The sequence below is a fragment of the Gracilinanus agilis genome, chromosome 2 (assembly GCF_016433145.1).
Source record: "Gracilinanus agilis isolate LMUSP501 chromosome 2, AgileGrace, whole genome shotgun sequence".
In the NCBI taxonomy this organism is placed as follows: Eukaryota; Metazoa; Chordata; class Mammalia; order Didelphimorphia; family Didelphidae; genus Gracilinanus; species Gracilinanus agilis.
The window spans coordinates 78,553,152-78,576,766 of record NC_058131.1 but is presented as its reverse complement, the minus strand read 5'-3'; the positions used below and the strand labels follow the sequence as shown (position 1 = coordinate 78,576,766).

At 39.9% G+C, this 23,615-nt stretch overlaps 1 protein-coding gene across 1 annotated transcript in view; it reads right to left on the bottom strand.

Annotated features, from left to right (window-relative positions):
* The window catches only part of VAT1L (vesicle amine transport 1 like), a 149,077-nt gene that overhangs the window by 11,832 nt on the left and 113,630 nt on the right, over positions 1 to 23,615 (bottom strand). The window lies entirely within an intron of this gene.

Here is a 23,615-nt window from a genome sequence, read left to right as displayed (position 1 = left end):
TTCCCCACCAATGGCATAAATCACACTAAAGTGATTGTGATGAAGGAACTCAGAGGCACTTTTGAATGATAAAAATAAAACTCCCTCTGCTTTTCTCTGCTTACCTGTTTGTTTCCAACTACAAGCTATAAATCTTCTTACCTTCTCCCCACTAGTCTCTCCTATCTCATCTAGGCCTCCCATTTGGCTGATTTGTTGGGAATGAGAACAATGACTGGAGATCATAAAAGCATAATTGAACAAGTATATTGGAAGGTTTCTTTTATTAACTTTCCTCTTGAAGAGGTTTCATAAGCAACAGCAAATAAGAGGAAATCCCTTCCAGGTTGTAAGCATCCATTCATCTATTCTTTTAAGGGCAGCAGTGAAAACCTTATTATTGATAATTATACCCATGTCCTGTTTTTTCCAATTAACCAATGAAATATTTGGATAAGTAAACAATTATCACAGCCTTCTCTTTCCCATATTAAATTCAGTTTTTTCCCCCATTCAGACAGCCACTTAAAGAAAATATACCCCATCAAGAACCTCCCCTCACCAATGATACAGGTAAATTCTATTTGGAAGTCTAAAGGTTGCTTTTCTTTATTTAGAACAAAAGAGAGGTACTTAGAAGGTAGAAATGTATGACTGCTTTATCTCGACATCCTATAAATCAGTAATAATGCTGCCTGTCCCTACTTATCTTGACTTAATTAGAAGTCATTTTATCCCTAAGTCCCACAAAATATTTGGTGACTCAGTAGACAGAGCACTAGACCTGGAGATAGAAAGATTTGAAATCAAAACTGGCCTCAGACATTTCCTAGCAGTGATCTTGAGCAAGTCACTTAAGCTCTGCCTCGGTTTCCTCAATTGTAAAATAGGGAATACTAATAGCACTTTCAGGGTTGCTGTGAAGATCAAGTGAGATAACATTTGTAAAACACTTTGCATGGTGGCTGACACAAAGCCATGGTTGTTCTTCACTTCAAAGAAGACCAGTGGTTTATTATGGGGTGTTGTCTTGACTTGAGTTCTAATTGGATTGAAGTGAGGCAGAGTTGTATAGTCATCAGCCTCATTCTCTCTTTCAGAGTCTTCGAAGTTCAGTGGAAAGACCAAAGTCAGGATGACTGGCATGCCATGATCCAGGATGCAGAGCATGACCTTGGCATCTTTGATGTCTAGCTAAGCTCTAAGTACCCCACAGTGCCTGCTTCAGCTGCCTTCACAGCCCTGGGGACACAATGTTCCCATCCATCCATCCATTCCTCCTGGGGAAATCTTCACGTGCTTGAGGCAGACATCCCCAATACCCCAACAGGTATGAGCCCTGTCAGTTACTCTCAACCTGGTTTTAGCCTGTTTGCCGAGATGGTTTTCCTGGGTATGGCTGCTGGGCATGCATTGGCCATATGTGGGCACAGATAAATGCTCATTGGCTAGCCTTAACATTTAGAGAAAACTTTAATGTTTGCAAAGAGTTTTTTACATACCTGTAAAAGATTTGCTAGCCAATTGTTTTATGGCTTAAATGGCCAATCCTGTGACCTCCTAGGTCAAAATACTCTTCCCTGGTCATCTTCCTACTCTCCTCTTCCTCCCCCAATATGTATTTTCCCCTATTGGGATATAAGTCTTCAAGGGCAGGAACTGCCTTTTTTTCTTATAATTATATCTCCATCATTTACCACAGTGTTTGGCATGTACTAGCAATTATTAAAATAGAGTTTCATAGAATTAATAGAATAGAATAATAGAAAAGAGAATTAAAATATGATGGTCTCTCTTATCCAATGCTCTCTTTAAGACTATACACTCTGCTATCTGTGTGATTTTAATTATAAAGCTATTTGGAGAATATGTTGGAGGTAGAATAGTGGGAGACCAAGGGTCAATGACTATCCCCCAAAATATCTTTCCAATAAATGTGACTCCAGATATTTTAAGTTTTGTGCTTTGGATCATCTTTTATTTCTAGTGTGGCCACTAACACTATAAAATCAACCATTTAGAAAGTATTTGCTGATCAGCTGTGAGGAAAATGGATGAGTGCCTTGTCACCCAATAAAACTCCAAATAAAGCTAATATGATGCTCATTTGAATCTGGTTGTAGTTAGTATTAAAACAAAACCAAACCAAAACAACCCCCACAAACCCTGCAGCTAATTGGAATCTAGATAAGATCTTCACTGTGCTATCTGGATTTTGGCACGTAACTGGACATTTCTTGTTCAGTTGTGTTCGATTCTTTGGGACCCTGTGGACCGCAGTACACCAATACTATCCATGGGGGGTTTTGAAAAAGAAATATACCTCTCAAAGGAGATGTATTGATTGGGAAGGATCTAGATGGGTTGGTGATGAAGAAACCCAACTAGGGACCTCCCAGGGCCAGTGAAGCACAAAACCCTTGAGACTATAGAAAAACCAAGTTTATTTAGCGTATGAAGGTTCTGGAAACTGATAAACTCCATAGGGTCCTTGTCTCTAAAAACTTAATCTCTACCCACTTGACTTCCCTCCCCTCATGGGGATGCTCTTCTGGTCTTCTCAAGCCCTCGTTAATAGCTCCCTGATCTATCTAGACCCCAAACCATCTGACTGCCTTGCTAAACTAAATATCTCAGATTGTCTCTAAAAGGCTGAGGAGACAGGACTCACAGGTGGACTGAGTCCTTTCCCAAGCCTGAGGTCGGCTTCCTAGGTAAAACTCAAAGTCCCTGATGTAAAACCCTTTGCTTTACCTTAGCCAAATTGCCACAGTCAGATTGTTCACAGCACTTCAGGGAAACACAGATCTCCTCCCAGGTATTCCTTCAGACCCAAGAACCTCCTAGGCTTTCCAAAAAACTAGTTAGTTCCCAGGAGTTGGTGGAGCAGCTGTTCTCCCTTCCAGCTCAGAAAGAAGGCAAATTAGGAGTCCTAGTTTTTCCCAGTAAACTCCCCAAACTCCCTCCTACAGAGCGCCCCCCAGAATCTTTTTCCCAGGGTTTGTGGCTAAATTCTCTTCTCCCCTTCTTAGAGACAACCTTTGTGTTTTTTCCTATCCCTTATCCCTTTTATCCTTACAGTTTCTTGGCAAAGATACTAGAGTGATTTGCCATTTCCTTCTCCAGTGATCTGGGCATCCACTGGCAAAAATGTTTCTTCTGTGGTCAGTGCCCATCAGAGATTCATTGTACATTAAAAGTCAACAAGCTAGTGACAAACAATTGGATGGACAATAGCCACAAGATGTAGCTACGTGGTTTAGAGAAGCCCTTTGTATTTGGAATGAGGAGCCTTGGGTTTTAGGTCTAGTTCTGTCATTAACTTGTAGTGTGTGACACTGGTAAGCCATCTTCCAACTTTGGGTTTATAACTTCCTCTTCTGTGCAACAGTGATAATATTATTTTTGCTCTCGACATCACAGAGCTACTGCAAGTAAAGCATTTTGCAAACTTTAAAATGCTACAAAAATATGAGTTTGATGATTACAACCATAGAGAAAATAGAGGAAATGTGTGCCTGTCAATAAATCAGCCCAAGAGAGATCATATCGGTGCAGGATTTTCCTAGTAGATCCCAGGAAACTAATAAACACTTTTATCTATAGCACTCTAGGTTTCTTGCTCTGTGAAATAAGAACTGTAAAAAATATCATTATTGCCTTATAGAAGAAGAGACTGAGGCTCAGTAGGAGAAAGGAATTTGCCCAATGTCCCAGGGCAAGTTAGAGACAAAGCCAGGGTAGACTTTAGTATCCTGACTCCAAAGCCAGTGAGCTTCCATTCCATCAGAGTTCTGTTTTCTCTTCTGCAAACTGATGGTAATGCCTAACTTGTAGAACTGTGCAGATACCAGATTCCTGGTTTGCATGTGCTAAGGGAAGAATGGGGAAAAAAGCTGATGCTATTTAAGAGCCAGAATTGGTTTAAGAATTTCTCCAGAACAGTGGGAAACTCCAGGACCTATGAGCAGGGACTACAAAGGCTGCTGAGGGTCATGACTTCATGCTGGGTAAGCATATTGGTAGAGCTCCCTCAACCCCCAACACAGGAAATTAATTTTTCAATGAGTTTTCACTTGTCAGAATTTCATAAAACATCTGTACAGGGTACAAGGCAACATGAAAGTTAGGCAAGAATTTGTGTAAGGCACCCCAGATTTAGTTTTTAATGAAAAGATATCATTCCATATTTCATAATGAGTCCCCACTGTTAATGTCATTTCTTCTGGGAGCCTTTCTCAGCTTATGCCCAAACATGAGTCTCCCGTCTTGGAAATTGGGAGTAACTTGAGACTTTAATGCTGCCCTCCACCCCCCAACCAAGCTCAAAAAGCCTCCTCTATTCAGTTTAAAAATTGCTCTATAAAATGACAAATAAACTATCAGTATGCCTAAAGAAACCAGATCATAGATATGGGACAATTTTGAAAACTGAAAAGAACTTTTTCACATTTTCCCAAAAACTCCAGCCATCATCAATTTCCTTCTTTTTCTATAGCTCTTCTTTGCCAAGGCAAACCCCTCTCCAAGAATATCCTATCCTTTCTTGTCATCTCTGGCAAATTGTCCCTTCTATTGTCCGTATTCTCTCTAATCTTCAATCTCTCCTTATCTCCTGGTTCCTTCTCTACTGCCCATTTCTCCCTCATTCTTAAAAACTCCTCACTTTATCCTATTCTCCCTGCTACCTATTGTTCTGTATCTCCACTCCCCATTTCGGTTAAATTAATTTCTTTCCCTGAGAAGAAGTCTTCTAACACTTGAAAGCAAAGAAATGCTCCCTGTGGTCTCCAAATCTTTCTGTCAAGCATACCAGTCACCCAGGCTCAGGCAACCTAGTTGTCATCCTCAACTCTTCATTCTCTCTCATTCCCTTTTCCATATAGTTGCCAAATCCTCTTAATTCTACCTTCACAGCATCTCTTATATATACCCCTTTCTCTGCTACTGCCACCACTTTGATGCAGAGTATTAATACTTTATATTTGGACTACTGCAATAGGTCACCGGCTGGTCCCCTTGGCTTGTCTCTCCCTGTTTCAAATCCATCCTCCAATCAATTGTCAAATTATTCCTAAATAATAGATAATGTTAACCCCCTATTTAATAAACTCCAAGGGTTCCCATTGCCTCCAGGATAAAATATACACTTTCCTATTTGGAGTTTAAAGCCCTTTATAAAATAGTCCTTCCTCTCTCTTTCCAGTTGTCTTTCTTCTCCCTGCCCCACCCCCAAATTCTACATTTCTGTGACCCTAGCTTCCTTGCTTTCCCTCACCCAAGATACTCGATCCCACAACTGCATTTTTAACTGGCTGCCCCCCTTTCTAGAATTCTTTCTCTCTTGTTTCTTCTGGCTCCCGGATTCCCTGAATTCCTTCAAATCCCAACTAAACTCCTATCTTCTACAAGAAACTTTTCTTGATACTCCTTAATTCTAGTGTCTTTCTGTTGATTATTTCCAATTTTTTTTCTCTCTCACTCATACACACAGAGCTAGTTTGTACATAGTTTTTTGCATATTGTCTCTCTCTTAGTAGACTGTAAGCTTTTTTTTTTTTTTTTAAACCCTTACCTTCCGTCTTGGAGTCAATACTGTGTACTGACTCCAAGGTAGAAGAGTAGTAAGGGTAGGCAATGGGGGTCAAGTGACTTGCCCAGGGTCACACAGCTGGGAAGTGTCTGAGGTCAGATTTGAACCTAGGACCTCCTGTCTCTAGCCCTGGCTCTCAATCTACTGAGCTACCCAGCTGCCCCCCTATAAGCTTTTTGAGGGCAGAGACTGTATTTTGGCTTTTCTTTGTAACCCTGGTACTTAGCATAGTGCCTGGCACAAAGCAGAAACTTATTGATTTCTCTTCTTCAGGCTAAACATCTTAAATTCCTTCAAAACCAATCTTTTTATGGCAGTTTCTCCAGGAATACACCACTCAAGTTCATTAGAAGAGAGCAAGAAGAGACCTCGAAGATAATCTAGTGCAATTCTCTCATTTTATAGATGAGGAACCTAAGTCTCAAGGAGATTAAAAGCCCCAGGATATACAGCTAGGAAGTATTCCTATTAGAATGTGAACACAGGTCTTTTAATGGTGGAGGTATTGCCTCTTCCCTTTACCATGATGCCTCTTTTACCATTCTCTGTATTTGCCACTATCCTTCCTAAAATATACAGCCCAGAACTGAATTCAAGAATCCAGATGTAATCTGACCAGGATGACAATGGATGGGACACTAGGAAAGGATTCTGTCCACAACCACAAGTTTATAGGTCAGAAAATTGAGATCTAGAGTAGAAGCTGACTTGTCCAAAGTCACATAGTAAGTGTCTACTTCTTCCATAAAGTCAGGTCTGGCTCTGCCTCCTTTGGAAGTAGAACTTATGGGCTTCTGCAATTTATATGGCTTTTATCCAAACCATGGAGTAGAGCCTGCCATATCAATCTGCCTGGATGCTCCAAGATTTCAAAAGTTCTGTAATTTTAAGAGTGTGGTACTCCTTTCACCAACACAGGTCCCAGTCTCTCCACACCTTGGTCTTCATGAGTTGCTTTGACCGAAACAATTATTTCCTGGCACCGGTTCTTATAGTGATAAGCTTCTCCACACTTTGCTGAATGTATCCTGGGATGAGATAGAGTCCCTCTCCTGGACTATATTCAGTATCTTTTCTTCTGTCAGAGCTTTAGAGGACCCAGGGTTATTTTCACACCTCCAGAAGGAATTGTAGGAGGCTGTTAACTGTGAGGTTCAATGTTTATGATGCTGTCTAAATATGATTTATTAAAAAGTGTGCCCCTGACCTGAGTGAGACTCATTCTTCAATTTGATTAGTTTGGGCTGCTGATTGCTTGAGTTGGGGATGCCATGCTAGCTTGTAGGAGTCAGAAAGAAACATATTGAGAGAGTGTGAATGGTACAGGAAGTCTTATCCACACTGATATTAAAGGCAAGGAAGAAATTTTGTTTTCTATGGTACCAAGTATAGATAGTTTCTTCCTTATCTAGTCTGTTGCATTGATCTGCTTTTCTATTGTTTTAACAAATACCAATTAATTTGGGTTACTGCTTTATAGTATGATTTGAGGTCTAGGAGTATGATTCTTCCTTTATTCTTTTGTTTTTCAAGGTTTCCCTTAAGGTTTTGGTTTTGTATGAGCATTCCCTTACAACAATGACCATTAAGGAAGTGTGTTTTACCTGATAGTACATGTATAACCCAGATCAAACTCTTTACCATCTCTGGGAGTGGGGTGAGAAGGGAGGAGGGGATACAATTTGGATCTTATAACCTCAGAAAATGTACCTGGAAAATTGTTATTCCATGTAATTGGGAAAATAAAATATCTTTAAAAAACAAAGATTTCCCTTAAGATTTTAGATCATTTGTTCTTTCAATTTGATTTTATTACTGTTCTGTCTAGTTCTACGAAGTATCCTCTTGGCAGCTGAATTGGTATAACATAAAGCTACGAAATGAATTTAGGCAGTATCATGATTTTTATTATATTGATGTAAATCAGTCTTGATTACCAATTTTCCCTATCTTTTAACGTTATGCTTTATTTAAGGAGTTTTTAATTGTACTTATATAATAAGTTTTAGGGGCAGGTAGGGGACATAAGGGGTAGTGTGCTGGGTCTGAAGTCAGGAAGACACATCTTCCTGAGTTCAAATCTGGCATCAGACACTAGCTGAGTGACCCTAGGCAAGTTGCTTCACCCTGTTTGCCTCAGTTTCCTCCTCTGTAAAATGATCTGGAGAAGGAAAGGGCAAACCACTTCAGTATCTCTGTCAAGAAAACCCCAAAAGAGGTTGCAAGGATTTGGACACAAGTGAAAAAATGACTAAACAATAACAACATATAGGTCTTGTGTGTACCTTGGTGGACAGGCATTTAGTAGTTGTTTGAAAGGGATATCCATTTCTATTTATGACTCCGCATTTTGCTTTTGTTCAGAAAGATCTAAGTTTAAATCAGGTATTAGACACTTATTGGCTGCATGGCTTTGGGCAAGCCATTTCACCTATGTTAGCCTCAGTTTCCTTACTTGTAAAATGGGGATAATAATAGCACTTACATTCCAGAGTTGTTGTGAGGATCAAATAAGATAATAATTGTAAAGTGCTTAGCACAGGACCTGACACATAGTAAGTATTATATAAATTTTAGATCAATTACTATTTTTGTTATTATTAGATTTATATGTTTCTTTCTGGCTCTAACCAGAATCTGTCCTATGATTTTTATAGATTTTTATAGAAATAGGAATGTAATATAGTAAAAATAATGATGCATTTGGAGTCAGGATCACTGGACTCAAATTCTGATCTAAATCAACAATAAATGTTTCAGTTAAACATTCTTTAGAAATTCTGGGTTCCAGAAGGCTCAAGAACTCTGGAGGTGGCAGAGGATTGGGAAATGGCAGGCTGTAAAGCGTTCTAGTTGGGTGTTAAAAGACCTGATGCTAGGTCTAGCTACGCCAGTCCTTAGCAATTTGATATCAGGTAAACCAGTGAGCCTCAATTTCCTCATTTGTTTAAAAAACAAAAAAGGTCTGGGGGCGGAAAGGGGAGGGTAACTAGACAAGATGATCTCTAAGGTTTCTTTTCTCTCTGTCAGTTTATTACTTGATATCTCTAGGTTTTCCAGGTCTGCCCAGCATCTTCAGAACTTTCTGTCATCTCAGCTGTTCTGGTATAGCCAAAAGGATGCTTGACCCCAAGTCAGGAGATTTGGATTTAAGTCCCTGTTCTGACACTAATGACATAACTTTTTGAGCAAGGTCACTTTGCCTTTTTAGGCTTCATTTTCTTGTCTGTAAAACCGGAGATAATAATAGGCGTGCCCCACAGGGCTACTGTGAAGGAATAACTTTGTAAGTTGTAAAGAGCTGTAGAATTGGGAGCTATTTTGATTAATAAAAATAAAGATGCAAAGGCATCATTAAAATATCAGTATGTTAACCAGCATTCATACATCTATCATTTACTTCTAAAGGCAGTCATCTTTTATCATTGGAATCAAATTGGTTAAGTCCCACACACTGGGATAATGAGACTTAATGCTGTTTGATCTTTGTTTAGGCTCTCATTAATGTTTAATAACACTCAATTTCCTCTGGAAGGGTCTGAAGGGCATAGTCATTAGGGTACCAATGATATGGGCTTCATAAGCAAAACAACGTCCTTCTGCTAAGAAGATGGAACATTTCATTCTAAATATAAACATAACCAATTATCCTGTGTATCATGTGCTATTTATTTAAATGATAAATAAAAGGCTTTTTAAAAGTCAGAAATGAGTAATGCTATAATTAAGGAGCAGATCTACTGAACTCATTCTTTGATTATTAGAGGACCAGAGGATGTGAAAGCTAGAAGGAACTCTCAAGATGATCTGGCCCAACCCATTCATTTTACAGAAAAGGAGGAAGCCACGTTTAAGAAGAATATAGATAAGTTAGAAAGCCACCAGAGGACTGCTACCAGGATGGTGAAGGGCCAATAAACTGAGGATGTTTAACCTAAAAAAGAGGTGGTTGGAGGATGGGGGGAAGGGGCATGACAGCTCTCTCCAAGTCTTTAAAAAACTTTTGAGAGGACCCAGGAGTTAGAACTATGTTATGGTTTCAAGATGCAGAGAGGCAGATTTAAAATCCTACAACTAAGAAATTTTCTGGGACTGATGCCTGGGAAGAAGAAAACAGAAAACCCAGTTAAGCATTTTAAACACAGGGCTGTTCTCTTAAAATGGCTCTCCTTGCCCAAAGCCATTTACACTGACTGGAACTCAAGGCAATTACTGAATCCGAAGATTACATTTTTATCATAGCCATCAGCGACTTGACCTGAACTGAAACCATTATCCAGAACAAATGTGGATAATAATATGATTCATCACCAAATTCTAATATCTAGCAGTTTGAAGGGACCAAAAAGTATATTGGGCTTAATGCCTATCTGAGCAGGAATTTTCTCTCCAATATCTTTGACAGGTGGTTATCCAGAATCTTGTACACCCACAACAAATGAGAACTCACTATTTCACAAGACAGTTTATTTGGCTTCTGTAAGGTTCAAATTGTTGGGAATTTTTTTCTTATGTCAAAGCAAAATAATCTTCTTGATAGCTTCCTCTGATTAGTCAAGTTAATAAGTGTTTATTAAAGGCTGACTATGTGCCAGGACATATGTTAGGTACTAAAGATAAGAAAAAAGACAAAAACAATCCCTACCTTCTAGAAATTCATATTCTAAAGGGAGAGATAGCATGCATATAACTAGGCTGATTCAAGATCAAGATATATATATATATATATACAGAGAGAGAGAGAGAGAGAGAGAGAGAGAGAGAGAGAGAGAAAGAGAGAGAGAGAGAGTAGATGGATAGTCTTGGGTTTGCCTTTTATGGGCCAAATTGTCTTCTTGGCACCCTTCTAAACACCTGAAAACAAAGATTATGTCCCTCCTGTATCTCTTCTCCAGGCTAAACATTCCAAATTCTATCAAATGGTCCCCATATGGCAGGTGTCCAAGTCCAGCTGCCTTTCTCTGCATGTATTCCTTCCAGATATCCCTCCAAAGGTGTGAGGTCCAGAATTGAGCCCAATACTTTAGTTAGGGTCTGATCTGGGCAGAGGGCAGCAAGATCATTCAATTATCAGAGTACCCAACCTGGGAATCATCTATGACTCTTCAGATTTCCTCCATATGCGGTCAGTTGCCAAGTCTTATAGATTCCACACTGGCATCTATCTCACCTGTCTCCTCCTCTCTCCTTATACCACAACAACCCTTTCGTGACTTTTCACTGAGTCGACTATGATATTCTCCTAATTACTCTTCCTACATTTGGTCTCTCTTCTTTAACCTCTAGTCTGTTGCTGAAGTGATATTCCTAATTCATAGATTTGACCATGACACTCCTCAGTTTGAGAGGCTATAGTGATTTCCCATTATCTATAGAACTATATATAAACTCCAATGAAGCTTCTTTACAGCCTGGTTCTAGTCTGTCCTTCCAGGTTGAAAATACTTTTCTATTCCTCATAGACCCTACATTTTCTACCAACTTGCTTGATTCACTTGTTGTTCCCCATGTACAGTAATCCATTTTCTTCATCGTTGCCTTCAAATAGGAGACTTTCTCTTCCTACCTTTGCCTCTCAGAATACCCAGATCTCTTAAAAGCTCAGCTCGTGATATGTTCTTCAAAAGAGTTTTTCTGATTTCCCCAGTCATATCACTGTGTACTTCTTTTGTGTGTGTGTGTGTGTGTGTGTGTGTGTGTGTGTGTGTGTGTGTCTGTCTGTCTATCCCTTATATTATAATATAATTCTCAATCTATGAACATGTTGAAGTTCCTGGCCTTTCTCTCCAGTTGGACGTAAGCTTCTAGAGAGCAAGGCCTATTTCACCTTTGTTTTTGTGCTCCCGGTGCCTAGAAGAGTGCCTAACATGGCAGGAGATTAGCAAATGCTAGCTGATTGCTCATCAACTTCCTTGCTCTGGACACTTTTCTTCTTTTTACTAAGGCAACCCAATATTAAATTAGCATTTTTGGTTACCAAATCACTGCCAATTCATACTGGGCTGATCCTCCACAGAATTTGATCATCTCATTTATTGTACACCATACCACAGAGGGGGTAGAGATGGGACTGATTTTCCTAACCCCAAACTAATCACCCTGAAGTATTATTTTCTAAAACTGAATTACAAACAGAATGAAAGGATTTAAAAAACAAATCCCAAAATTCTCCACAATGACCAGTGAACCAATCTGAACAAGAACAAAGGCTTATGCTTAAAACTACTGAATTGGAACAAATACAAATGTGAAATAATTCTACCAACCAAATTTAATCAACATTTTCTTCAATTTGACTGGGAGTCATAAAAGGAGCTTATAAAATTCATTCATTCATTCATTCACTAACCATCTATGGAGTGACTGGGTCATACAGGCTTCTACCCTGTTAAGAGCCACAAATATAAGATAAATCAAGGAATCATCATAGAAGCATAGATTTTGTGTTGAAAGAGTCTTTGGAAGTCATTTAATCCAACATTTTACAGATAAGGAATCCCCCAGACAAGTAAAATGATTTTCTTGGGATCACGTAATTAGTTAGTGACAGAGTCAGGATTTGAATCATTGGGCTTTGCACAACTAAGGCCTTAATAAAAGTTTGTTGAATATTGAATGAATTGAATGAAGCAACACGCCCAAGTCTTGATTCCTGGGTCCATTGGTCCTTCCACTCTCCCTTAGAAGTAGATGTCATATAATGTACTTAGTAGGTTCTCGATGAATATTTACTGAATGAATAAAGCAGTGAATAGCGACAGTCTTTCAGGTACCAACAGAGATGCTCGGTTACCCCCTCCTCCTCCCTCCTCCCCGTGGGAGACTGCGGAGGAAAGAGAATTCATATTTGCCTTCTGCGTAAGCATCCAATGACTTGAATTCTATCCAGTATATCAAAGAAGCCTCTTTTCGCCTTTAATTAACTCTCCTCACTGTCTCCATTCAATGGCCCAGAGGAGCTGGCAGAGGAATGGGCAGTAGCAGACCCAGTCTCCGTGGCGACGGATGGGTCATGCGTTGTGTGGGCTTGAGGTGGAATAGGAAGGTTACTCTGGCAACAAGAAGAAGGGCCTGCTCTAGTGGAGACTGATGTAGGATAATCACCTGCAAAAGCGAACGGGGCAGAAGCCAAGAACAGGTCTCTGCTCCAACCAACAAGTAGGCATTCAAATTTTCAAAGGAAATTGAGAGAGGAACAGGAGCTCCTATTTCTCTAGCAATTTACAGGGTCAAAATGTTTCACGTCCAGGAGCACATTTCTTCCTAATGATAGCCCTAGGAAGGTAGTAGTATGGGGACCCCCTTTTACAGAGGAAGAAAATGAAACTTGGAGAGGTTACAAAGTTAAGTGCACAATTTCCCTGTTCCAAGGTCCACCTCTGCAAAATCTTCTCGTTGCCTCCAGTGTTATACAGGTCCTCATTAACCACTGCACGGACTATTGTAATAACCTCTTTACTAGTTCGGTCTCTGGCCCTCATTCCCAGACTCAAAAAAAAATCCTCAATGACTCTCTCTTATCATCTAAGTAAAGTTCAAATTCCTTAGCCTGGCATTCAAGGCTTTCCATAATGACAAGTTTAAACTACGTCTCCAGCTTCCTATCATGTTACTTCTTCCCTGCATAAAAAGTTTGAGTCAAACTCTGTGCCCCAAGCACATCTTGTTCTCTCCTCCATGTCTCTGGGCACAGTGTTCCCTGGATCCACAATGTCCTCCCCATCTTTGGTTCTGGAATTCCTACCCTCATTTAGAATGCAAAATTTGACTTCCTCCTCAAAACTTTCTTTGATCCTTTAGCTATGTGTGTCTTATCCCTGACTAGACCGAGTGGGCAGCAACTATGTGGTGTTGCCAGGCCTTGAACTTGGGTCTTCTGACTTTCAGTAAAGTGGAAATAAATAATATTTATATTATTTATACACAGTCATTTACTGGGACTGGGGAAGGTTAGGAGGTAGAGACGGGAGACTAGTGTCCCAAGGTCCACATGTGCCTCACTCACAATGAGTGTTTCAGAGTCACCCAGCATGAGGAAATGAAGTTTTATTTCCTGGAAGGTCAAAGAAACAGGACACTTTCCAAATTTTCAAAGTAATGATTTGCAGAAATGCAACAGATAAATTCTGATTGCTACTTTGCATTTCTTAATAAAAATAATGGTAATAAAGTCATATCTTATATTTACATAGTGCTTACTATGTGCCAGGTACTATGCTAATCATTTGATCCTCACAAGAAATCTGAGAGGTAGGTACTGTTATAATCTTCATTTTACAAAAGAGGGAACTGAGGCAAAAGAGTTTAAGTGACTTGCCCAGGGTCCCCCAGAAAGTATGTAAAGCTGGATTTGAATTCAGGTCTTTCTGACTTCAGACCCAACACTCTAACCATCATCCCACCTAGCTGCCTTTATGTGTTGAAGTCAGTGTGGAACAGTGGAAAGAATCAGAAGGCCTGAGTTCAAAACATGAGCCTCACTCACTTGCTGCCTATGTCCTACCATGGGCTTCCCTGGTTTTGGTTTCCTAACCTGCAACATGAGGGGCTCAGTTTCAGTGACATCCAAAGTCCCTCGCAGCTCTAGGTCAACGGTCCTGTGATTTCTACAGTGATCCACCCTGCAGTCACAGATGATGGAGCCAGGGGAAGCAGTGAAGTGTACAATGGCCTGGGAGTCAGGACACGGGGGCTGGGATCCTACCTCATGGACAGAGTACTTAACCCCTGAGATCCCTCATTTGTAAAAAGGGATGACAATTTATCTAGCTCATGAGGGTTGTTGAAAGGAAAGCACTTGGCAAACCAGAAAATGCTAGACAGGTTATTAATGTCTTATATTAAGGTTATTTGCTGGAGATTCCTCTTCTCCCTCGTTCTATACTTTGAATAATCTTAGCATTACCCCCTCTTCTTTGCTCCTTTGTTCTAATTTCAGAGGAAGAGGGTCCTATTTTCTTGTCAATATCCAATAGCAGGATCCAAACTGGAATCCAATGACTCCAAGACCATGCTAATTCCTGTTGTATCACATGTAGGCTCCCTGAGTTTAGGGACCACTTAATTTAACTTTATATCCTCAACACAGGATTTGGTCTGGTGTTTTTTTTAGTAGTTTAAAACTGCATTAAGACATTTGGAACACCGCCTCCCCGTTTATCCACCTCTATCTCTATCTATCCTTAAAATCCATTCATCTTCCTTCCTTCCTTCCTTCCTTCCTTCCTTCCTTCCTTCCTTCCTTCCTTCCTTCCTTCCTTCCTTCCTCTAACATTCTTTCTATTTATCTATCTTTCTATCTCTTTCTCTCTAGCTATCTCTCTATTCATCTATCATCTATCTGCCGATCTATCTATCTACCTATCTATCTATCCATCCAACATCTATCTTTCTCTCTAGCTATCTCTCTATCCATCTAACTGCCTATCTATCTACCTACCTATCTATCCGTCCCTCCATTTAACATCCATCCATCCATCTATCCATCTATCTATCCATCTATCTATCTATCCATCTATTTATCTCCCCATCTACTTACATATATGCATGTATTTTATGTATTCCATACTTGTTGTTTGTTTCATATTGCCATGTTACAGATACCTCACATATAGTAAGCATTCCATGATATTTACTGATCAAATGATCAGTTGTTGAGGGTAGGGATTATCTTATTTAAACTTTACTGTTATTCCCATAAAAATGCTCTGCACACAATAGGCACATAATAAATGTTCACTGAACTGGACTGAACTGGTGCTGAGTGAAGACAATTAACCTTTACCTGTCGGTCTCTATCCTGAATCCTCTTGCAGGTCTGCCAGTCAGCTAGGAAATGGTTTTCTAGTGCGAGGGAAGATCTATTGCCCTTGGGGATGAGTTGCCATGGAAGCAAAATTCAAAAAAGGCTCAAGATGGAAAAAAATGTCAAAGGACAGGAAGAGGATTCTTCCAGCAATTTTTATTCCCTGTCAGACTCCCAGGGCGGTTTCCTTCTAAAGTGGAAACAGTCTCGGATTGAGGCAGAGAGACTGAACTTAGGTTCTGGCTCTGCTCTTTATTTCTTGGGTGACTGTGGACAAATCTTTTGACCTCTCAGAACCATCAACATTTCATCCTCTAAAATCACGGAGTCACACTAGATGATTTTTTTCCTTTTAAAAAATAAGTATTGGTGTTTGGCTTTTATATCTCCTAAATTTCCTCTTGTTTCCCTTCTCCATCCCTCTCCTAGAGAACTGTAAACATTCCCTTTCCCTCCACCACTGAGCAAGTGATTTTTATTAAGATGCTTATCATTTATAAATTCTATCATCTTTTGTCAGGAATTCCTGTCTCTGGGAGCAGGAACTGTTTTATTCACTTGCTTATATATATAAAATTCCTAATACAATGCCTGGTACATTGTTGGCACTTAAAATGTTTGTTGATTGATTGACCTTAGGGCTGTTGTTTGCTTATGGGCCTCTCTGTTCTCATTTGTCCCACTTGGGCACCTCACTATGAAGGGGAAATGCCTCAAGAGAATGCAAATCAATGGAAAGCTACATAGTCCAGCCTAGGGACCAATCACTAAACTCTGGGAACTCAGACTTGAAAGAGACCTCAGAGTGCAACCTGTACCTGAGCAAGAATTTACACTATCTCTGATATTGTGGTTTCCCAACTGCTGCTTGAAGAATTCCACTTAGGAAGAATCCCTTCTCTCTCAAGGGAGCCCCATCCACTTTGGGATTACCTCTGAGGATTAGAAAGTTGTGTATTTTTTAAAAATATTAAATATTATTATACCTTCTTACAATTTTTATTCCTTGTTCCTAATCTCTTCCAGCATCATGGTATGTTACTAGATGGCTACTTTCTAGTCTTTCTCTCTCCAGTTCATATAGGACAGACTACCTGAATGGTCTTTCTGAAAACCTTTCTCACAGTCGCTCTCTAGCTATGTCCTACAAAGACTCAATCCTGTATCTGGTATACGGTCTGTTTACTAAGCAAATCATATTATAGGATCACATTCTTAAAATCAGCAGAGCCCTTCAGGATCATCTAGTTTAGATGATCTCTTTAATCTCAGGATCTATTTATAAACTTAAAAATTACTGAGGCTCTTCCAGAGAGCTTTGATTGTGGTGAGCTGTATAACTGATACTTACCATTGTCAAAATTTTAAAATCTTTGTATTATTATGAAAATAGTTTTGACCTCAAGGACCTTCTGAAACAGTTGTGGACTGAACTTTGAGAATCACTGATCTAACGCCCTCATTTTACAAATAAGGAAAGTAAGACCCAAAGAAAGAAGTGACTTGGTCCACTGAGGGTAGAGCTAGCATCTGACCTGGGATAATGTATTATCACTGGTTCAGCGGTCTTTCCCCTGTATTATACATTACATTTATACCATATTATATACATATATATTACATAATATATTGCATTATGATTCTGGGGACATGAACTTGACCATTTGTATTTTATTATTCTTTTCCAGTCTCCTTGGATAGGATGTCTTGCTGTCAGTTACAATGTTCTCTCTGTTGCTATATTACATAATTCCGTATACCTTTGCAGAAATCCTCAGTTTTAAAAAAAGATGGCAAAATATAGTCATTTACCCTCCTGTCAAATTCCTGTAGTGAATCCTCTGACCCAGCACCAGTTTCCCAATGATTCCCAGGCCTCCACTGGCCCACACAGACATTTCAGCTCCCTTGGCCAGGCCCACAGATGGAGAGAGACAAGTAAAGTCTTCCCAGGTATTGCTATTCTCCCAGAAAACCCAAAGTTAGGATTGGCTCTCTCAGGAACCTACAAGTAGCCACACAACACACACATAGGTGAATGGTGGAAGAGAATCCAGGACTACCAGAGTGCAGAAGCCCTCCACTTCCATCTTGATGTGCCATCTATTCAATTTGCCTTCATGATGATGAACTATAAAACATTAAGTGCTTACTATGTGCAAAATACTGCTAAGTGCTTGAGATTCAAATAGACAGTCCTTGCTCTCAAGGAGCTAACATTCTAATGGGGGAGAAAACACACATAGGATGCCGCAGTTCCTTATTGCTCTCTATAAACAATGCATCCATTTTCAATAATCACCGGTGCCAGTTGACTTCTTGACTATAATTTACTCCCTTTGATGTGGGTATGGGATAAATGCCAACTCTAAACTCCTGGCATCTCTTTCTATATCCCATGTACTTGCTATTCCCACTGATACCATCTACACTGACACTGGGGTCATGTCTACTTTTAGCTCCATAGAGCTCTGGCATGCAGAGTTTATTGAGATTTGGTTCTCCCTCCCTTCCCTGAACTCTTTTAGAAGCCTTCTCTTATATGAGTTCACATGAGAAAACTTGTTTCTAGTGGGGTCTGGCACCACCCCAGCTCACTGTACTCCTTGACTTTTGCTCCGCGTGAACCCTCATGGTGGTGGCACCCACTCAGCCAGCACTCTGATGCCCTCTTCTGGTTTCTGCAGAGAAGGAGCAAAGCAGATGCCAAGCAGATACCATCTTATGACCTTTCTAGCCTTACAGGGTACTAGTGAGGCAGAAGCTGTAATAATCTCTGTGATTCTCTACGGAAACATATTTGGTAGCTCTGAGTTTCTTCACCCTGCACTTTGGCAGTTTCTTTTAATCCTCAGCCTTGGTTGCAGAGATGACTTCAGAAGCATGTAGGACATAGATATTGCCTTCCATGGGTGGAGAAACTGCAGCCGTGTTTCACCAGTAAATGATTTGGTTTTCCCTTTGTAAAAGAGCATATGAAAGTTCTGACACTGTTCAGGGAAGCAACTCTTGTGGGCAGATGACCTAGTCACATCCTCATCAGTCACAGCGACTGAAGACCCTAAAAAGAAGGCTCTCATTGGGTGCAGCCAAGTAGTACAGTGGAATAGAATGCCAGGCTTGGAGTTGGGAAGACTCTGGTTCAAATCTGGATTCAGACACTTCCTAGCTGTGTAACCCTGCTCAAGTCACTTAACCCCAATTATTTAGCCCTTGAGGCTCTTCTGTCTTAGAATTAATTCTAAGACAGAAGAATTTAATAAGGAAAGAAGAGAGAAGGAGAGAGGAAGGAAGGGAAGGAAGAAAAGGAAGGAAGAAGGAAGGAAGGAAGGAAGGAAGGAAGGAAGGAAGGAAGGAAAAAAGAAAAGAAAGAAAGCCCTCTTTGCCAGGGTCCTTGTTGCTATCAAATGGTTTGATGCCAGAAACAGATAGGAAATGAATGGAAATGACATTAATGAAGTCACATCACCATTTGCTTTATCTCAGCACCTTGAGGACTACTGACTTTTCCATGCTGAAGTCTTTTCTATAATGTGTCCTCTATTAGAATGTGAGCTCCTTGAGAGCAGGGGATATCTTTACTTTTCTATTTGAATCCCTACCACCCAGGGCAATGTTTTGTATGTTACTGTTGTTTAGTCATTTCAGTCATGTCAGACCCTTTGTGTCCCCATTTGGGGTTTTTGTGGCAAAGATACTGGAACGTTTTGCTATTTCCTTCTCCAGGTCATTTATTTTTTATTTTATGTTATTTTCAAAATAAGTACATTTCCTTTTTTTGTTATTTTTGCTTTCAATGAAGAAACTGAGGCAAATTAGAGTTAAGTGATTTGCCCAAGGTCAGATGGCTAGTAGATGTCTAAAGCTAGATTTGCCCTCAGGTCTTCCTGTCTCTATCCAACTAGCTGCCCAAATACTATATTTTATATATATTAAGTATCTAATAAATGATTTTTCATTCAAATAAAAAAAACCCCACCAACATGGACTTCTGAACATTTTAAGCAGGCAGTGTGGTAAGGTGGTCAGAGCTTTAGAAACAAGACACTAGAGTTCAAATCCTAGCTGCCACTATTGTCCATGTGACTGTGGCTCAGTCCCTTCACCTCTATGGATCTCATTTTCCTTCTTTAAAAAAAGAGTTTAATCAAATGACAATTTTTCTAGTTCTAAATCCTATGACATATTTTCATGGCATTGGCATGTATAGAGATTTGGATATTTTAAGTCCAGGCTTTCCCCCCATCCCTTCAACCTTACCTTCTGTCTTAGAATCAATACTGTGTATTGGTTCCAAGACAGAAGAGCAGTAAGGGCTAGACAAGGGGGGTTAAATGACTTGCCCAAGGTCACAAAGCTAGGAAGTATCTGAAGTCAAATTTGAACCCAAGACCTCCCATCTCTAAGCCTGGCTCTCAATTCACTGAGCCACCCCTCTGCCCTCTGATAAGAGGCCCTTAAATACATCCCTACCCACCTGCCTCTGATGCTCAAGGGCTGCCTCTTAAATGCCAGTGTCTGGTCCCTTGGCTGAATGCAAATTTCTTAGGTTCCTGAGTGGGAGTGCTCTCTTTGCTTTAAAAAAGGGGGTTTAGGGGAGTTTTTGTGAACCACACCAGAAGGCAAAACTTTTGAGAATGAAAAGTGTTGGTGGATGGGATTGATCCAAAGTTATTTTGCTAAAGTCTTCAAAGAGGTCATGAGCAGGGTTCACTGGCAGGGATGACTTCTAAAAAATTCCACTGCAAAGTATGACTTGTTCTCTCTCAAAAAAAGAAAAAACTGTCTGGTAAGCAGGTTCAGATGAATTCCATAAGCTAGGCAGGGCCAATTCCTCTCATTCTTGGCCACTGGGTAGATACCAGGCATGAGAAGCAGTAGCTATTTCCCCATTCCCCAGCTTGGAAATGAGATGCCATAGAATTTAGAGCTGTAATGGATCTTAAAAGATTTTTTAGACCAACTATCTCATTTTACAGAAGAGTACATTGAGACATCACAGGGAGAAGAGTATTTCCCAAGGTCCCACTGGTGGGAGGAAACAGGATCGAGATTCAAACTCCTATCCTCTGCTCCCAGGTCAGCTTCTTGCTCCATTACACTGCCCAGATTCTATAAACAGTGCAGGTTTCAGGAGAAATTAATGCCCTGGTGAATTAAGGCAATTTTCCAGCTTCAATGGAAGAGTGATTTTTATGGAATTTTAGGCCCAGAAAGGACCTTAGTGGTATCCAATCCAATCTAGACCTGAGTAGGAATCCCATCTTCAACATCCTTGAGAAATGGTTACCTAATTTGCTTTGCCTCTGGAGGGATTTCTATCCACAGGTAGTCAGTGTCATGGCGTTTCCCCTTATATTAAACCAAAATCTATCTCTAATTTCTACTCATGGGTTCTAGTTCATCCCTCGGATTTGGTCAGTGTGGGAACTCCTTCCATCAGACAGATTTCTATAATTTCCATCTTAGAAAGGTATAGGGGGCTCTGAGAGGCCGAATGATTTGCCCATGGACACATATCTAGCACCTGCCAGAGACAGTATTCAAACTCATGTCTTTCTGATGCTATTCATAATTCCAGAATAACTCTCTTCCCATTTTTGTTCAGTCACGTCTGACTCTTCGTGACCCCTTGTGAGGTTTTCTTGGCAAAGAGACTGGAGTGATTTGCCATTTCCTTCTCCAGCTCATTTTACAGATGAGAAACAGAGGCAAGTAGAGTTAAGTAACTTGCCAGGGTCACACAGCTAGTAAGTGTCTGAGGTCAGATTTGAACTCATGAAGATGAGTCTTCCTGATTCCATGTCCAGCCTTCTATCCATTGTGCTACCCCTTCCCATTTTACATTAAGATTAATTAAACCACTAAAACCTCTCTCTGTCCAACCTAAACCACCAAAGACTTTTTGTCAATCAACTAAGCAGGGAGAAAGAGTGGAATATCTCCACACAAAGAAAAAGATCATACCATCATCCATCCATAGTCCTGGTGGCAGAAAGGAAGTACTTTCAGAGCATATCAGCCCAGCTGGAAAATTCCAACTCATGTGGGCATCTAGGTGGTACAATGGATAAAGCACTGAGCCAGGAATCATGAAAATTTGAGTTCAGATCCAGTCTCAGATATTTACTTCCTGTGTGAACCAGTGCAAGTCACTTGACTTCTGTCTCAATTTCCTCATTCGTAAAATAGAGATAATAATAGCATCTATCTCTCAGGGCTGTTGTATCAAATGAGATAATATTTGTAAAGTGTGTAACACAGTGCCTGGCACATATTAGTTTATTATTATCGTTGTTGTTGTTGTTATAGGGACAGCAGTAGTTTCATGATAAAGGTATAGTTATTACAATTTTTTGTGCTCCAAATCATGAAATCTCAAAGCTGGAAGGAACCCCAAGGGTGACTAGTCTAAACTATATGTGAATTAAAAAAAATTCCCTTTCTATCAGGAGTTCTTAACTTGAGGTCTGTGGATAGCTTTCAGAGAGCTCTATGAACTTGGATGGAGAACTTTTTTTTTTAAATTTCTTACTAATTTTTTTATTTTTGTAAACCTGTTTTATTTTACACATTTAAAAACATTATCCTAAGGAGGGCCCCATAGATTTCAAGACCAGCCAAGGGGGTTTATGGCACAAAAAAAGATTAAGAATTTTTACTTTACAACAATGTCTACTAGTGATCATACAGCCTTGGCTTGAAGACTTTTGGTGTTAAGTAACTCACAGCTTCCCAAGATAGTATATTTTACTATTGGAAGGGTCCCAATTTTAGGGAAACATTTTCCTGATACCAAGCCCACATTTGTCTTTTTTTAATTTCCACCCCAGGGTTAGTTCTGTCCTCTAAGGTCAAGCTGGACAAATCTAACACCTATTTTACACGGCAGTTCTCCAAATACACAAAGATAGCAATCATTTCCTTTGATTCTTCTCTAGGCTGAACATCCCCAGCTTCTTCGACTTCTTTGTCTTGTAGGCTCACCCTTTCTCTCATCATCCTGTCTGCCCTCCTTTGAATGTGCCTCAGATAGTTAATGCCCTTCCTCAAATGGAAGCGAAATGAATATAGCACTCCACACGTGCCCTGATCAGAATAGAGAACAATGAAATTAACTGACTTCTGAGGTCTGGACTCTATACAGTAGTCCTTTTAATGGAGGAAAAGACAAGATGAACTTTTCAACAATGCTTATTCAAAGTAAGCTTAGAGTTCACTAAAACCCCCAAGTCTTTGTCACACAAACTGCTATTATATAAAAACAAAATTCATTTAAGCCTCTGCATTATTGTTTGTTTTATTGCTGATCAAGGTGAGTGATGTGAAACAAGTCATTTCCAGTGGCTTACTCTTCAATTTTGTTTTTCTGATAATAAAATGGACTTTAAACACATCTAGGGAAAGAACTGCACTGCATTTTTCATTTTGGCCAAGTTGACGAGCTTTCGCATGAACCTTGACAAAGCAAAGTAAATGTAAAATAATCCCCATCTGCGAATTACAGTATACTTTGTCTGCTCTGAGAGCCAAGAAGAAGGCACCTTGGTTATCATTTTTAGCAGGATAAGAATATGGATGAGGAATGGATCATAAGGTCTAGAACTTGGATCAATTTCAACTGCATTTGCACACAGTTGACCCAAGAGGAGATATTCGTGGAAGTCTAGGCAGGAAGGTTCGACATCACATGATGATGACTTATGCACAATGCTTAGCATACAGTAGATGCTTTTTAAATACGAATTACTCTGTAGTGAGTGTCAGATCATAATGAAGGTGGAAAAGCAGATGTCTATGGCTATCTAGGGCTCAGTATAGAAAGCAGGATGTTCATAATCTTTCTCTGGAACAATTTCCCTACAGGGCAAATGAAGAGCTCCCCAGAAAGATATAAAAGCAAATTGCTGGGGTTAGTTTGCCATTTATAGGCATTAGGTAAGGTATACAACAGACCACACATGGATTATCCATTTTACATACTGGATGCCATGGGACTACAAATTGCCATATGGGAGGCCAAGACCTTGAGAGGATGAACTAAACTTCTGGACAATGGTCAAAACATTAAGTTTGGGCTGAGAGAAAGGAGCAGGGGGTGTAGAAGGCTGTAGTTATGGGAATGTTTTACTGAGTGAATGCTTTGGAATGCTTTGGAGTCTCTGCTCACAAATGGAATATATATATATATATTTAGAGAGAGAGAGAGAAAGAGAAAGAGAGTGAGAAAGAGAGAGA